Below are 17,542 nucleotides of genomic sequence, written 5' to 3' on the forward strand. Positions count from 1 at the left end.
TACAACTCAATTACCACAGGAATGAGACTTGCCTTAGTTAGCCATCATGTTATCCTTCCTTCGGGCATATCCCAGGAAAACATCTAGTATTATCCCAGCAGCTTTCCACAGCGACACAGGTCCTGCTATCATTTCCTTTTACACTAATGCTTTTTATTAGACTTCCTCCAGAATCAAACAGTCACATTGGCTCAGTCAGGCTCAAAGTCCCACATAGGTAATACCTTGAAAGATAAACTCGAGACTGTCCTTCTCCACGTTTCCCCCTTTTTGTTTTGCTGCAATCCTTTGAAGCGTTAATGAGAAAGTTGCCATGTGTCTTTCCATTTCCCAGCGTTTTCTACAGCCAACACAGCTAGAACCATGTGACCAGCTGTAAGCCCTTGTCCAGTGCAGTCTAACAGCTTCTCGGCATCATGGGTCAATTTCTTAAGTTGTCTTCAGGTTGGGGGTTGTGCTTTCTGAGTGTTCCTGGTCAGTGTCCAGGAGTGGTGTTGCAGTGACATTGCTCTCATTTCTTCCACCAGAGGATCTAGATAGAATCTCACTCTTTTGTGGCTCATGCCAAAGTTTAATTCTTCTAGCAGTTAACCACATTTTTTCTCCTGAGTCTGTAATGACACAAGCAAATCCTCGACCCCAAGTTTGAAAGATACCTCTTTTCCATTGTCCAGTGTGAATATCTTTCCAAAAGATAGGTTGCCCTATCAGTTCTGGCAGCTCCCCTCCCCGCTTTTTTTTTGTCTTTTTGAGACAGGGTCTCGCTGTGCGGTTCAGGCTGGCCTTGAGCTCACTTTGTAGCCCAGGCTGGTCTTGAACTTGCAATGATCCTCCTGCCTCAGCCTCCCGAGTGCTGGGATTATAGGCATGCACCACCACACCCAGCAGGCAGCCCCTTAATAATGGTGGCTCCCAAATTTTTTTGGCTTCTATAGTAGATGAATCTTTAATAATATCCAAAAAATTTAAAGTGAATAAGGCTTTATGAAATAATTGACTTGGTGAGCTTCTATCCCTGCCTCCTCCTTTTTGTTTTGCTAATGATACAGGAAAATAGAAACTCCCAACCTGAACAATATCTGGAACAAGTTTGTGTTCTCTAAAATCAAAGAATGAATTTTAGGAACAATGGAGGTTAACAGCAGAATACATTTCACTGAGGAAAAGAAAGCTCTGTCCAAGAGAGAGGGCCCGAGTGGGTTGCCAAGGACCTTGCCCTTCCCAGGGACTTTATAGAGCAAAACCATGAGGTGAGGCAGGTCCAAGATAGGAGGAAAATGGGAAATTACAAGGTGGGCATGAGGTAGGACACAAGTATGGTCAGCCAATAAGATTACAAGTATAATTGTTCAGGTAAAATTGAGTAAACTGGGATCAAATGGGGAAGCGAGTCATGTAACAAGCGGGTGTGAATACAAAACAGGGGCTTTTCCTGTAGGAGGTTGAGCTAGTGACTCTTCCTGGCTTTTTCAAGGTGGTTGCTACCTATTTAGAATATCAATCCCTGATGTTCACTCCTAGGGAGCTCACTCCTATGTGGGTGCATTTGTTTAGTCCTTTGTCTTGCAGTCTGGCCCACAGCAAATACATCTCCATTGACAAGGTATCTTGTCTTTCATGTTGGCTACGTTGAGGGCCTGGCCCTGTCTGACTGCCTGTGATATTTCTATTGAATTCAGCTGCCTATAACACTAACATAAATTGAAGAGCAGGGTGTGCCCTTTTCACCATACCTATTCCTGAAGATTGTATGGAACACCAGTACCATGATTAACATCCCAGGAGGCACAGAATTGCTGGAAGGAATGGGATGTATAAGCAGGTTCATTGTCAATATTGATTGCTTTGGGTTTACCTGTAAGAGCAAAACACCCAAAAGAGAAAAGAAAGAAGGGGGAATTACGTATATATGTGTATACAGGATAGCTAACACCGTTGTACTACTGACTTCTATTGCTTTATTGAAAGGAACAGTTAATGATTAATTATTTGATCTATCTTGCATGTCTGTATCTGTTTTCCTGATAAACCACTTTGAAGATATCAATATATAATACAACAACCATTGTTAATTTCCTACCACTTTGTCTGTAATTCAGTATTGCTTGTGTTGTTCTTATGCTATTTTGTAAACAGATGTCTGTTTGTTAATATGTTTTTCTTCTTTTATTTTTAAAATAAATTTTTAAAAAGAGAAAAACACTCTAATAAATGATTTTTAACATGTATAAATTTTTCTCCCCATAGTACAGAGCCCCATATAAAGCCAGAATATGTATCAACAACAATATATACAAATTCAAGTTTCCCCAAAGCAGGAATATGTGTTACATCCATTTGCCACAACTCATTACTTTGTAATCCTCTAGGATTTGTTTCAGGTTGAAAACTAGGATTATCAAGCATTCCACAAGGAACGTGATTTCACAACCCTGTTGAATGGAAGGTTGAGGATTTACGTGAGTTAAAGTATAAAATTGAGTGGCTAAAGAATCTATGAAGAAATAGCAACAAGGTCATCAACTTCATTACTATATTTAACCATGTTGCCAGGAAGATGTGAATGAGAACAAATATGAGTCATGAAAATAGGAAAATCTCTATTACAAATATGAGTTTATAGTTGGCAGAACAATTGATCAAGGTCATTATCATTTCAAAGTAGCTGTTTTTATATGACTAACTGTGAACCATACATAATGCAGGAATCTGGGCAGGACTTGGGAATCCCTTTAAGGACATCACCAAGTAATACTTTACATTAATTTAGGAGAACTATATTATCTCCAGAAAGGCCTTCACTGCAGGAGTGAGATGCCTGCAGCTACAGTCTCCTTGTAGTTAATTGGGATTGGAGCCAAACCTCCTCAGCTGCGGCCTTATCTTGTCCTTTGAAGCGTCACAGCCTCACAGGCCAATGTAAGCCTGAGTGGTGACCAGGGACTCAGAGGTTTACCTCCTAGGAGTCCAATCCACATACCCAGACAAGGTGCCTAAGCTTCAGACAACTCCCAAGTAAACGTGGAAAGCCAATTGGTTAAAATTAAATCTTGCTCAGAGGCACTTTGTAGTGGTCTCCATCAATTCCTCCTTTTTGTTTTTGTAAATGCAGCAGTTGAAACATGAGCAGCACTGTCAGAACAGAAGTAAAAGACACAAGCATGTTAATATAATCAGTCCATTGTAGAATCCAGGACTGGTCTGTTGGCAGCAGACTTCACCAAGGGTTTCAAGATTTCTCTATGGCCACATGTTTCGGACACATCCACGGTGGTGTTTTTCTGACCTGTTCATATACAAACAAGCCCTCATCCCCATGTTATTAGCTGTACTAGGTCATTCTATTTTATTTTTATATTTATTTGGACGTCCCTTTTTTGTCAGTTAGCCCTGTCTTATTGTCTGTGATACTTGTAACTAACTTAGCTGTCTATACTATTTTCCTTTAAAGGGCTATTCTAACTGCTGTTAGGGAAGATGGGGCATAGTTTTATCTTAACATCTTCACTTGAAAAAGGTCAATGTAAAGGGAGACTGCAGTCAGGGCCCCCCAGAGAGTTTAAATCGAATTGCCTCAGATATAAGTCCTGTCATAGTTTACCAGTTATAAACTCTCTTTGTGAGGTAGATCCTGGTAGAGGGAATCTAGAATATTTTTTGTTGGTTTTATCTATGTGGTCACTTGGAGTTAGGCAGTCTCTAGGCAAGAATAAACCAATTATTGGAGAATTTAGTATTACTATGGTACTGTTTTATACATCTTATAGTTATACTTTTTTGCTGCATGTTCAAGACCAAGTTAAAGTGAGACCTGTATTAATTAAAATTTACTTCTTGCTACCTATCAAGGTCAGTTAAATCTCCTCAGGATTCACCTTGGAACCACATACAGTGCCTCTCAGTACTTCTGTCAGTGTCAGCCATCTGGATAGTCATGGCCATTGCTTGACCAATTTGCTTTTGTGAAAGCTTGGGAGACTTTTTCGCAGGGTGACTCTCCTTAGGCACACTATACACAGAATCTCCTTCCTGTGGTCCCATAATCTCCTTGATCAGAAGATCAGGGACTCAACCAAGTTATATAATGTTGCAGCAGAGGTTCTCTTATATCCTGGGTACTGGTTGACCTTGGAGGGCTTTGGCCAAAATATTGGTGTCCTCTTAGCCCAATTTATCTCTCTAATTTTTGTCACCAAACCTCAGTTGTTAAACATCCAGAAGAGAAGGTTAATGTCATTACATTGTAATGGAAGCGGTGAACTTAATTATTAAAATTTTATCTGAGTATTAAGCACCTTGAAATGTAAAGTACTGTCAGAGTACTATTATTTCTTACCAATCATGGATGTTCTGGTAGTTGAATCCCTGAAGAATGTTAACAGACAACAGTTATATAGTTTTACAAAGAAAATTTGAAATCAAAAGCCATACATAGTATTGTAACATAACAGTTATGATGACATTTTTGAAATACATTTAAATGTGTAACATTTAAACATTTAAATATATTTTAAAAACACATTTAAATCACACTAAAATATTAGAATAGAATAGCTCTTTTAGTTCATCATCCTTACCTAATACATAAGAAGCTTTTATCTAATTTGTTGTCCTTTAATAGGATGTCATTGAAGAAATTTGCAATGTTGTCTGGGCTGTTTAATATCTAAGCATCTCTGAATGTAGTGGCATATGCATAGCATATACATCATATAAGTTTTTATTAAAAAATTATCAGTTGAATGATAACCTTATGTTGGCCTGACATGAACCTCTTATTATAAATATCAGGAGCACAAGAGGAAAGCAGATGTATGAATTTGAAAGGAAATGTCTATCACTATATAAACAATCCCAGTTTTACATTTTAGAATACTGTACATTTGGAAGACATGAATACATTTAATACACCATGAAATTAGCAATAACAAAATGTCATTATTCTGTTTTCTTAATTTAGCTCATTGTAACCCTGATGAAACAGTCCCAGAGACTGGACTTACCTACCTGTGGACTCTTCTCCAATCCACTGAGCACTGAATTAATTTTCTTTCTGAAGTCTCGAAGACTACTTTTGTTCTCAGGTCCCTGTTCAGGCACCGATATGTTAGTATATAGTCAGCTTCTGTCTGGGTGACAGGTCCCGAGAACGAGGTGCCCATGGATGAAAAGAAACACAAGGGAGAGACAGTCATGGGATCAGGGGGCTGCAGCCTCTGGGACTGAAGCCTCCATTACCATCCTCCTTAGCCTTTTATTGGGATACAAACAAAAAGCAGCAACAGGGCAAATGGGAGGAATAATTAACAGGACTGGCCAGGACAATACAACTCAATTACCACAGGAATGAGACTTGCCTTAGTTAGCCATAATACATTAAAAGATAAACTGAAGTATGTCCTTCTCCACGTAAGATATCTCTCTTTTCATTATCACTAGCTGTAATTCTGCCTTCAAGACCTGAAGTCCTATCCTCTCCTTCATTCAACCTGTTGCATATACTGTCAATGGAGGTTTTAATCTCTTAGATTTGTTTGGATCTATTTCATGGATTCTGTTTCTTTTCTGTGCTGGGTATTATTTGTTTCCATCATTTTTATAAGCTCATCTATTCTTTTATCTGTGTCTTCTCTGATATGTTTTATTTTAAGCATCATTTCTTCCTGTACCTGAGAAATTCTTTTCTCCATAGCCTTTTCCACTTGTTTTTTCACTATTGCTGCTATCATTTCAGAAAAGTCTAGTGTTTGATTTTTAATTTCATCTATCTCCTTGAGTCCTGGGCTTCTCCTCGGTGGGCTGGGGGTCTGGGGTTGCATTTTGCTTCTGTGTCTTTTCATTTTCTATTTTCTCTCTTATATTTTGTTCTCTATGCTGATAGTTGCCAATTTCTTGTGACATATAGCTTTATCACCAGTATTGAGGTTTCCTTAGAAGTTGTCTGTTCTTCAGGGATGTCTTCTAGGTGTAGGTGGTTTCTTACAGCTATCCCAAAGCCTTAGCTTCCCAGTTTGTAAAGGATGCAAGACTACTATTTGGCTCAGCTCCCAATCCTTTGGTACTGGGCTGTGGTGGCGAGTATGACCTCATGCTGTCACGGTGTTATACAGGGGAGAAAAACTGTTTATAACATGTATGACATCCTGGCTAAAGTAGCACAGTTAGTGATAACAATAGTTTCAAGTGCAGCTTAACCACTGATAAACTGTGGTGACCATTAGCCTGTTACCTCTGACCACAGGAGTAAATTCTAAAACTATGTAACAAAATCAGACGTATATTGTGTGCTTGTATGCAGTGATTATCCCCTTATCCAGGTGATTTTACCCTTCTGTTGGGACCAGGGGGTTAAGATGGTTAGGGGATGGGATAAAGTGATGAGTGAGATCAAATATAGTAGAATCAGGGCTGGAGATTAAAGGATGATAACCTAAGTTTTGGGAAGCTAGAGGACACAGGAGAGAAACAATAAAATAGAATTCAGAGGAGTAGTCAGGAAGGGTAGAGACAATGTTTAGTCCCTTGAAAGTTTAAATTCAGTAAGTAGTTGAGGAATGAGAGAAAGTGGGTCTATAGAAGAGAATGGAAAAAAAAAGGTGAGAAACCTAAACATTGGAAAAAAGAAGGGAGAAAGAGAAAATGAACAGGAGAGAAGAAAGAAAAAGGAGATGAGAGAAAGAGACAAGAGGCCCACAGGAAAACAAAAAACCCAAATGCAAAAATAACTACTGAATACAGAAGGAAACAAGATGACATCCAACCAGACAGAAGAGGGATAACCAATCAGACAACCACGGGAGAATGAAAGTAGTAAAATACCTCTGGTGTTTACAATTCTGTGATAGTGTCCACATTTAATCCCAGAAATGTGTTGGGTATGGAGCTGACCTTGGTCTATGTACTTGGGGCTGGGACTGGACTCTGGTGCTGGAGTTTTCCAGAGTCCAACTGCTGGCTCCTCACTGCTGCCCCAGACACTTCCATGCTGCTGGTCTCACCAGTTACTCTGCCCTCCAAAGGCGTGTATGCCAAGCACCTGGGACCAGGCTGTGGTCCTGTGTCTGAGGTCTTGGGGTTCCTGTCAGTCTACTCGACAAAATCATATGTCTTTACACTCCTTTCAAAGACCCCACTGTCCCTGAGACAATGGAGGTAGCACAGAATGCAGACTCACTCTCCTCTTGCAAGGCCTGTGTCCCAGACAGAATGGGGGAAACAGAGTGCGGATCCGCTCTCCTATAGCAGGCCCCGCGTCCAAATCCTCTCTGTATTTTTGGTCACACCTCATTAGGACACTCATGAAAGTGGGCTTCCAAAAATGCTTCAGAAAGTTGCAAGAACGATGGGATAAGTGAGTTTCAGGGCAGGAGCAGTTTTGTGAGAGGGGGTTCACTGAGATATGCCTTTTATTATAATGGATATTTAAGTTTAACATTCATGGTATATTTCCCTCAGCCCAGTATTCCTCCTACTAGATGCCTGGAGGTAAAGAGATACTAACTCATTTCAGGAAAAGGGTGAATGTGATTTTAAGAACTGGTTTACAAAGAAAACTAGAGTTCTTAAAAATTTTTCATTATAAAATTAGTATCCTGAGAACTTTTTTTCCCCTTCCTGGATCTTTTGAATAAAACCCAGTTTTTTTTCACATTTCTTTGCTGTGTAGAATCTTCCTCCTGAAATCCAAGGTTTTCTGGGAATCAGCTATTCAAATCCACATATGTGAGTCTGCAAGGCCGTAACGATGTCCTGTAAGAGTCTAAAACAGGGTTTTCTAGTCCCACTTGACCTTTAGAACAAAAAGTGGCTTCTTTTAAAATAGGTTCCACAGTGAAATGAAGCTTGGAATACTTTATGTAAGGCTCATTTCTGTTATAAAGATTGCAATGAACATAATATAACATGTGAAAGTCTTTAAAATTCTGTAATTAAAAAAACCCAGATTTTACTTAATTGTCTATAGAACCCTTCCCTGACTTATTATTTTCCTTTGACATCTATAACTGTCCCATAAAATATACTTTGAGACATAATCTATTAAAATCATTTCAAAGAAACCAATTTTGAAATAAACTTTTGGAATCAGGACAGTCAGACCTGAGCTCATGAGTAACTTTGTAACTGATTCTCTTTTGTGTTGTGTGAGGGATTCTGGAGGGGAGGGACAGGTAAGACACAAGCAGTCTGCAATGGGTGATGCAGAGGTCCCACTTCTCCTTTGTTAATGGTGTTTAAGTATGTCCAGGTCAATAGGAAGAAGAAGATTATGAGAATGTTATAGAGCTTTGATAGTAAACCATAAAGATTAATAGATCTCACTTGTGCATTGCTTTGCATTCACCTTAAATATTCTATATTTAATATAATATACATGTATATGATATTACATTGATATTTTGCTTCATCTGATCTAAGGATAACAGTGGAAAGGATTTCATTTCATTTTTGTTATCCACAGTTTGTAAGAGTTGGTGTATAATACTGGTGTTACTACCAACTTTGGTAAATGTAGTCAGCATATTATTGACACACAATTAAAGCAAATAAAGTTCAACTTCAATACTTTGCTATCAGTGAAAGGATTGAGTTACATCTTGTTAAAATGAAAACCTCTTTACGTGCTAATATAGCTGTCATTCTGAACCATTTATTTTTCAGAATGATGCCTTGGGAGAACTCATCACAGATTTAATATAAACAGTCCAAAGAAATAAAAGACACATTTAGCATACCTCATATGAGACAAGTCACATTTAGCAGTGCTTTAGGAGACAGATAACCTATTTTAAGATGTTAACTGGAGTGGAGCACATTAGAATCACAAGGGTATCCGCTATAAGAAGAAATGGGAACACTGTGTTTTAGAGGGACTTGAACTAGAGTGAGTAGAATGGCCGATATGTTAAACATATATTGACTGATGTTGGAAATAGTAAGACACTTGAAATTGGATTATTTATCTTGGTTTACATTGTCTTGATGGCTTGGAAGTGTCACAGACTCCTCAAATAACTAATAAAAGTTGGAATTACTTTCCATAAAAATTAAAAGTGGTATTTTGGTGCCCAGACTGTGAATCAGTGTAATTCTTCAGAGAAATAACTGCATTAGGGGGAAAATAGAAGCAAATAAAAATGAAGGTGAATCACGGCGTGAGCCAAGTAATTGGGTGAAATGAACTCTCAAGGTCCCTTAAAACCTTATTAACTCTTAATATAGTGTAATGTAAACCACATGTACTCGAATTAGATAGTGCTTGACTCTTGCTTCTGGAAGTGAGTTGTATGAAGGCCATTTATTTCATTTCTTGTATCAATTTTCTAATCAATGAGATAAGATGAAAAATAAAATAATTTTGAAAAACTACTGAATATACAGTGCCTAGAAAAGATCTAAAGGCACCTAGGTGAGAGAAACACAAAAAAAAAAAAAAAAAACAGGTCTCTTCTAAAGGATCAAGAATCAGAATGGCATCAGACTTCTGAGCAGCAACAGCAGAAAATGAAAGAAAGTAATTGGCCTTTTATATGCACGGAGTGAGCATATTTTCAAGCAAGAGGTTCATTTCAGCCATCATTGAAACCAAGATCAGCAGCTGGTATTAAAGAAAAGCGAGGGAATGGTCTAAAATATAAAAAGATTAGCAAGGAGAGCAGCAAAAGAGCAATGCCAGAGTAGGGGATAGGAAGGTAGAAAGGAAAGTCAGTGTTCACACAGAAGATGAAGGGCATGGGAGAGCAGAGATGAAAGAGAAGAGAAACCACCGGTGCCCTGTACATTGCAAAGTTGAGCTACCTTGAAGTGAACAATCACATTAGGCCTCATGTAAGAAGACAACTTGGAAATCACTTCTGAGCCATTCTCTTTACTTCACCATTATAGATCCGAACAAGTATCTAAGTAACAGGATCACATGATATACTGAGTGATGTAAGTCTTGATTCAAATGAAGGGCTCGTATTTTCAGACTTACCTGTGAGAAGTAGAACTTGTTGATCCGAAATCCATTGTCTCCCAAGTGATCACGTACAGAACTTAGAGGATCTGTAAACTCAGGTGGGAAAAGACGCTTTATTTTTAATAACTACAGCAACAATGAACCCACTGGTAAAGAAATTAGGATAATAATCCAGTTCACAGAAGCTTCCAAAATTAAACAGCCAGGCTGTTATGGTTTGTGTCTGGATGTCCCTGCAAAGCCTCATGCAGTCATGGGGGGGTGCTTTTACAGTTTATGATTGATCTGTGATCCAATGCTGGGATTATGGGTGTGAGTGCCACATCTACCCTGGGGCAGATAGTTTGTGTACAGTGTAAGGCAAGGAAAGAGGCTGCTTGCCGCCACTCCTCCCTTTTTGCTCTTGTTGCTTTTGCTGTTTTCCACCATCATGAACTGTTGCCCTGGGCCATGTGCCACCCTGCCTTGGAGCAAGCCGAGTATGGACTGAAACCTCCACAGTCTGTGAGCTAAGTAAACCTTTCCTTCCTTAATTTTGGGCATTGGGTATTTTGTCTCAGAAAACGAGAGAAAAGTAACCAAGACACAGCATTAACCTAAACAAGGAAGTGAAAGACCCCTGTAATGAAAATTATGATACTTGACAAAAGAGGAAGAAGAGGACGTCAGAAAATGGAAAGACGTCCCCTGTTCCTGCGTAGGCAGAGCCAGCATTGTCAAAATGGTCATACCGCCAAAAACTATACGTAGACTTAATGCAGTCTCAGTCATAATACCAACCGCATTCTTCACAGAACTAGAAAAAACAACCCTAGAACTTAGATGGAATCAGAAGAGACCCAAAACAGCAGAAGCGGTGCTGAGCAACGAAAGTAGACCAGGAGGCATCCCAATCCTGGGCTGAAGGTGTGAAAGCAGCGTTGCCCTTGTGGAAAAGCCGACATACTTATCAGTGGGAGAGAATTTAGGATACAGAAACAACCTCAGGCACCTTCAGCTGCCTCATCTTTGACAAAGGAGCAAAAAATACACACTGGAGGAAAGATAGCCTCTGTAATAAATGGAGCAGGGAAAGCTGGCTATCCATGTGCAAGGGAATGGATCTAGACCTACACCTCTCTGCACTAAAATAAGATTCATCAAAGATCTGGATATGAAAACAGGAATTCTGAATCTGCTGGAAAATAAGGATAGCTCTGGAAGCCTAGGCATGAGCAAGGATTTTCTCAGTAGAACCTCAATTACACAAGAAATAACATCAAAAGTCAACGGATAGGATTACATCAAATCTTGAAACTTCTGTACAGAAAAGGAAACAGCCAACCATGAAAAAACAACCTAAGGAATAGGAAACATTTTGTCCACCACTCCTCAGACGGAGACTAATTTCTAGAGTATATAAAGAAATTTTAAAAATTAGACTCCCCCAAAGAAAGAGATCCAGTAAAAACAGAGGCACTGAAATTAATAGGCACTTCTCTGAAGAAATACAAATGGTCAACAGATACACGAAGAAGTGTGAGGCATCTTTGAACATCAGATAGACGCAAAGCAAAAGAATACCAAGATTCTATACTACTCCGCTAATCTTGGCTATCATTAAGAATTCAAAAAACAACAAATACTACAATGCTATGGGGGAAAAAACCTTTCCACATTGTTGGTGGGAATGTAAACTAGTAGAAGCACTGTGGAAATCAATGTGGAGCTCCTTTGGAAAACTAAAACTAGAAATTCCATTCAACCCAGCTATACTTCTTCTAGGTGTCTTCCTAAAAGAGTTAAAGACATCATATGACAGTGACACATGCATACCCGTGTTTATCACAGCACAATTCATAACAGCTAAATCTTAGAGTGGTACATAATGCCCATGAACAGATGAGTGGATAAGGGCCAGGCATGGTGCCACAATCCTGCATTCCAGCACTCAGGAGACTGAGGCAGGAGGGTCACTGTGAGTTGAAAGTCAGCCTGGGCTACAAAGTGAGTTCAAGCCAGCATGAACTGCACAGTGAGACCCTGTCTCAAAAAGACAAAAGCAAAAAACATAACAAAGCAGATGAATGGCTAAAGAAAATGTGGCATATATGCACAGTGGGGTACCACTCTGCCATAAAGAAGGGTAAATCTGGGTCATTTGTAGGAAAGCGCGTGTGTTCTGAGAGCGGAACATCAAGAGAAGTAAGTCAGACACAGGAGACTGAACGTCACATGGCCTATCTTATACGAGAAAACGAAGTGTAAATAGTTGAAAGACCAAAGAAAAGATGACGGGAAACAGGGAGGCAGACTGTGGAAAGGGGGCAGGGCCTGGGATAGGAGGCCGAGGCGGGGAACAAAGAGGGCAGTGAAAAGGATCAGGGTGCGATGTGAACCTCACCGGTTCCTCATGGGGGCCGTGTTTATTATGGGCCACAAACACTTTAATAAAAATAACATAGAAACCAGCACTGCCGCTTATGGGTATAAGCAGTAAACCGTAGTCCTATTAGTAATGTCTGAGGTTGAGTCATGGATACTAGGTGCATATATTTTCACGCCATATTATAATTTCTGAAGATGTCTCAAAGTCTCATGAATGCTTATTCTCTGGAATATAATAATTATCAGGCTAGCTCCTGTTGATGTTATCAAATGTGTCAGAAAAGAAATGTTTCTATTATTATATCACAATTTTGAAATATTTGGTAACTATTATAATGTAATTGGTTTCCTTTGTACTTTTATGTATGTTGCTTTACACATTTAAAAACATTTTTGTAAGAAATATTTCATAGGTTTCTCTAGCCTCTAAAAGGGTTCACAAAACAAAAATTTAAGATTCCTAATTAAAGAAGACTCAGACTATCAGTGATATAGTGAATATTTTCATGTAAATTAAGGGGTTGTTGTTTCATAAGCAATCCATGATCATTTGAACAGGACACTTAGAAACATCAAATAGTATAGAAGTGAGTAGGACTCTGCTATCATTTACATATGCCATTGCTGAGTTCATTCTTGGGTGTGTATCCTTCCTGGCAATTTCTGTGTAAATTTTAAATATCTCTTATTAAATAAATCTTAGTATGCACGTATGTAAACAGAGTCACAACATGCATAACATTCTACAACATAGCTTTTAAACTTAGCAATATCTTCATATCATTACATGTAGATTTACATTATTTTTTAAATTGTGGCATAATATTTCGTAATGTCAGTAGAATTATGCAACTGATCTATTAATGCCTGCAATCCAGCCATGGCGAACCCTTTGGAGCTTTCAACGATAGCAGATAGCCCTCTGCTGAAATGTGCCGTAGGTTCGCCATCACTGCTAGTCTAGTCGTGACTATTTAGATATTTTTTTGAAAATTCAGTGAGCAATCTTATTTACAAAGATGATATTAAAAATATTTTAAAAGCTTTATTGATAATGCCCAGTAAAAATGGATGCCAACCTAAGTGCTGGACAGAGAGTGCCCTGGCAGGCCAAGCACTGATGCTTCAGTTGTTGTGTCATAGAAAAGCTGACACGGAGGGCCAGGTAGCTGGCTCCGTGGGTGAGAAGTGCAGGAGTTCGTGCAGGAACTGTGACCAGCTGACACAGGAGTGTTTCACCAGCAGCATAGCTGTAACTTTACCTATGGCTAAAGTCAACTCTTTCTGGACATAATTTTGAACATTTTTTAATTTATCAAGTGCCATTGCTAGTTCAGTAGCAATGATGTTATGCTTGGATAAATAATGTCAGATTGCCCTTCAGAAACGATCCCAAGTCTCCCAAAAAACCTTCTTCCACTAGATTATGTTTTTGTATTTGCCTCTTTGTGCAATGCTTGGTATTATTACACTTTAATCTTGCTTAGCACATTTATAGAAATTCACAGGCTCTTTTATTTTGCACTTGTAGAATTACGAGTGAGGCTGAGTATTCTCACAATTTTGTGTAATGAGGGTTTCTTTTTCTGAAGCCAACTTGGAGTGCTTTGTTGGTTGTGCTACTGAGCTTTCATTATTTGCTTTTTATGGATCTTTAAGAGGTTTAAAAGTATGTGTTGAAAACATTAGTCTTTTGTCTACTGTATTTGTCGTGTTCATTTTTTCCAGGTTGAATCTTTTGCATTATTGGTTTTTAAATACACAGAAAACTCTCATTTCTATGAAGTCAAAATTATCATTCTTTTCCTTTGCAATTGTATGTCTTGTGTCAGTTTTAAAGGGCCTTTTCTATTCCAAATTTATTAAAAACATTCATCCAAGTCCTCTTTAAACTACATTTATGGTTTCAGTTCAGACTTTTTTATCCATCTGGAATTTATTTCAGTATAATGAGAGAGGTAGAAATCTAGCTTAATTATTTTCCAGATGGCTAGCCAGTCATCAAAACACTATTTATTGACTAATCAGTCTTTCCTCCATAGATATCCTAGATTCCCAAATGTTCTTGCATCCATTTTTAGATTTTTCTGATATGTGCCTTTTATCTTTCCATCTTTCTTCCAGAATCTTACTTTAAGTACTTTATAGTATGTTTCAGTATTTGACAGAACTGTCTATGTTGTAATTCTTTGCTTTCAGATTTTCTTCAGTAATCTGATGTATCCAGTCATCAGCCAATAAAATTTAAAATTACTTTTTCCTATTTCATGAGACCACTTTGCTAATTGGAGTCACAGTGAATTTATGATGTCATTTCAAACTTGAGTGTTAGAAAACAAAATGCTATGCCTGTCTATATATTTCGATCTTCAGCAGTATAGAATTGTCTTGTTCTTGTAAAGAGTTCACAGTATGGTTTGGATATGGTGGTGCAAACCTATAATCCCAGATACTCTTGAGGCTGAGGCAGGAAGATTGCAAATTCAAGGTCAACTGGGGCATTTTCGGGAGACCCTGTCTCAAAAATAAAAATTAAAAAAGGGCTGGGGATGTAGCTCAGTGCTATATTTGAGGCTCTGTGTTTAATCCCCAATATTGCAAAAAAAAAGTTAATCTCTGATTTTGGTTAGTTGATTTATACTGTAAATTGAAAATTTTCTTTCTGTATAATTCCAACCAAATTATAGGAAAGTCATTGACTTTTTTGGTTTACTTTTTAAACTAGTATACTTACTGAATACTAATGGCTTCCCATTGTTAGCTTTCTTCTTTTGAGAATTTTGGGTAAACAACTACACTATTTTTTTTTTTTTTTTTCTTTTTGAGACAGGGTCTCACTATGCAGTTCAGGCTGGCCTTGAGCTCACTTTGTAGCCCAGACTGGTCTCAAACTCACAACGATCCTCCTGCCTCAGCCTCCTGGGTGCTGGGATTATGGCATGTGCCACCACGCCCGGCCTAACAACTACACTATTTGTCCTCCTCTTTTACAATAGCTGTATCTTTTATTTCATTCTCTTGCTTAATTGCATTTTCCAAAATAGGAAAAAGCACTAAAGTATTAGGGATGGGGAATTTCTGCAGAACAAAATCATATTAAGAATGTTACAAAAAATGAAATGCTAAGATTAGTTCTCTTTGTCCAGGGAAGCCGCTTTTTACATGTTCTTTAGTGTATTTGTATGTGGTCTTTACTGAGTCATTCTTGGTCATATTCTCAAGCTCAGCATACACCTTCTGCCCCATAATTGCTCTAACAATTTTAAAATTAAACACCAGTAGCTGTGGGCTCTGTCAGTAACCAGCGTGGAAGCACGTGCACCATTCTTACAAAATGCGCTTGTCTAGTGTCACTTTCCCATCACTGGACTGTGTGGAAAGGTAAATTCTTCGGCACATGCATGTCTCACGAATGGCATGAATTCTAAGTGAGAGCATTTGACAAGCTCTTACTAAGTTATTTCTTTTCAGATATAGAGAAGTCAGTTGGTATAATCAGTGGAAAATGGAAAAGCCACATACTCTCCCAAATCCAAGGGCTGTTTTTGTTTTATTTATGTACTTACTTGGCCTGCGTTAAATCATGCTCCTACAACAGCAATTTTTCTGGGAAGGTTGCTGTGTATTCCCGTCTCCTGTTCAATGCCGCACGGTGATGAGATTGCTGAAGACACCAGTGGCTTACAGAGATCCCGGCACTTTCAACATTAATTTCTGAAACTCAGGCCTGAGCTTCACAACATCTAAAAACTCAGTCTCCTGGGCCTCAGCGCAGAGGAGCAGTCTGGGAAAGGGACTGAAATGGCTGATCTGCACCCAGGACTGAGCACAGGAGTGGGGGGGACGCACTTCAGGACACCCAGGTGTGCGCTGCGAGCACTTGCATATCTGATGGTGGGTTTCCCGGAGTACAAACAGGCGAGAAAAGACGGAAGGGATGTGCACTAGAACATCCACGTGAAGCCAAGGGCACACTCCTTCCTAGAAAATAGGGAGCTCTGGGCTGCTGCCTTCAGGGGAACCCAAGTAGCTCTTACCTGCATTCACTGTGAGACTGCTTCCCCACTTCTGGGGAAGAACAAAGTTGACTGTTTGCTCATATTTAGTATTTTATTTGTATCTCCACTTAAGATTTAGTCCTTCTCCTTGTGGTTGTCTTTCTAAGTAACTTAAAAAGGGCTCAATTTAGTGTAACCGTGAAGGATCAAGATTGCAGTGAAGGGGATCTTGTAGCCCATTAAAGCAGCTTTTCTAAGAACCAGGAGCCTAAGCCCGGGGCGGGGGGCGGGGATAGAGAGAAGACGGAAGAGAGAAAGGACAGAGCCACTGTCTATATTTTGAGTGTCCACGAGGAAAAGGACAGGTGGTGGGATGAGCGCTGCTGAGACCCCCTTGAGTGGGCTGCCAGATACCTGCGACTGGTCTGCCCTGCAGGGCCTCCTCTGAGAGCTTGAGAACAGCTGAGCAGACCACCGAAACCCCGGCGCTCTGCCCCTGCACCCAAAGCATCACACATTACACCACTGTATCACCCGAACTACTTTTATTTTCAGGAACTGGGACTGTGTTAGAGTTATGAGAGTTTGCTAATTTAAGAAAGAATACTGCATAAATTTTCTCATAAAATTATATATTTAGGAGATTTTAGAAATATATATTATATAATTGAGTTACTTAGTTACCCCTTACTATGAACACAACCTTACTGGTTGGGTAGTAATTCTGAATTTAATAATTTCATGACAAATTATTTTGATATCTGCAGATAAGGAAAAGCAGGCACCAAAATCTTAAGAGAGAGTTACAGAGAAATTTAACCTTGAAAGATTATTCATTAAATTCAATTCATGAGGATTTGTAGAAGGGAAGAAAAGTTGAGAGGGAAAGTCTTTTTAATGCAGATGTATTCTGTAGAGATTCTCAGGAAGTATTCTGTGTATCTGAGGTACACTTTTTGTTCTACAGGAAAAATACTTAAGTAGTCAATTATAGTCATTAACTTATTTAAATGACTGTAATTTCTGAGGCAAAATAAAAATTTTATTCTAGTTATATTGATGAAAATCACTCTCATGTTCTTAGCACCAGGAAACTGTTGACTCTTCAGGGGATTCATCAGGATTCTTTGAGTAGTAAGGAGAAACATAATTTGACTGATTTTTAGGGAAACAAATGATAATTTATTGATACATGTAGCTAAGGATATAAAGGTCCTTC

The sequence above is a fragment of the Chinchilla lanigera genome, unplaced genomic scaffold (assembly GCF_000276665.1).
Source record: "Chinchilla lanigera isolate Chin_1 unplaced genomic scaffold, ChiLan1.0 scaffold00016, whole genome shotgun sequence".
Taxonomy (NCBI): Eukaryota; Metazoa; Chordata; class Mammalia; order Rodentia; family Chinchillidae; genus Chinchilla; species Chinchilla lanigera.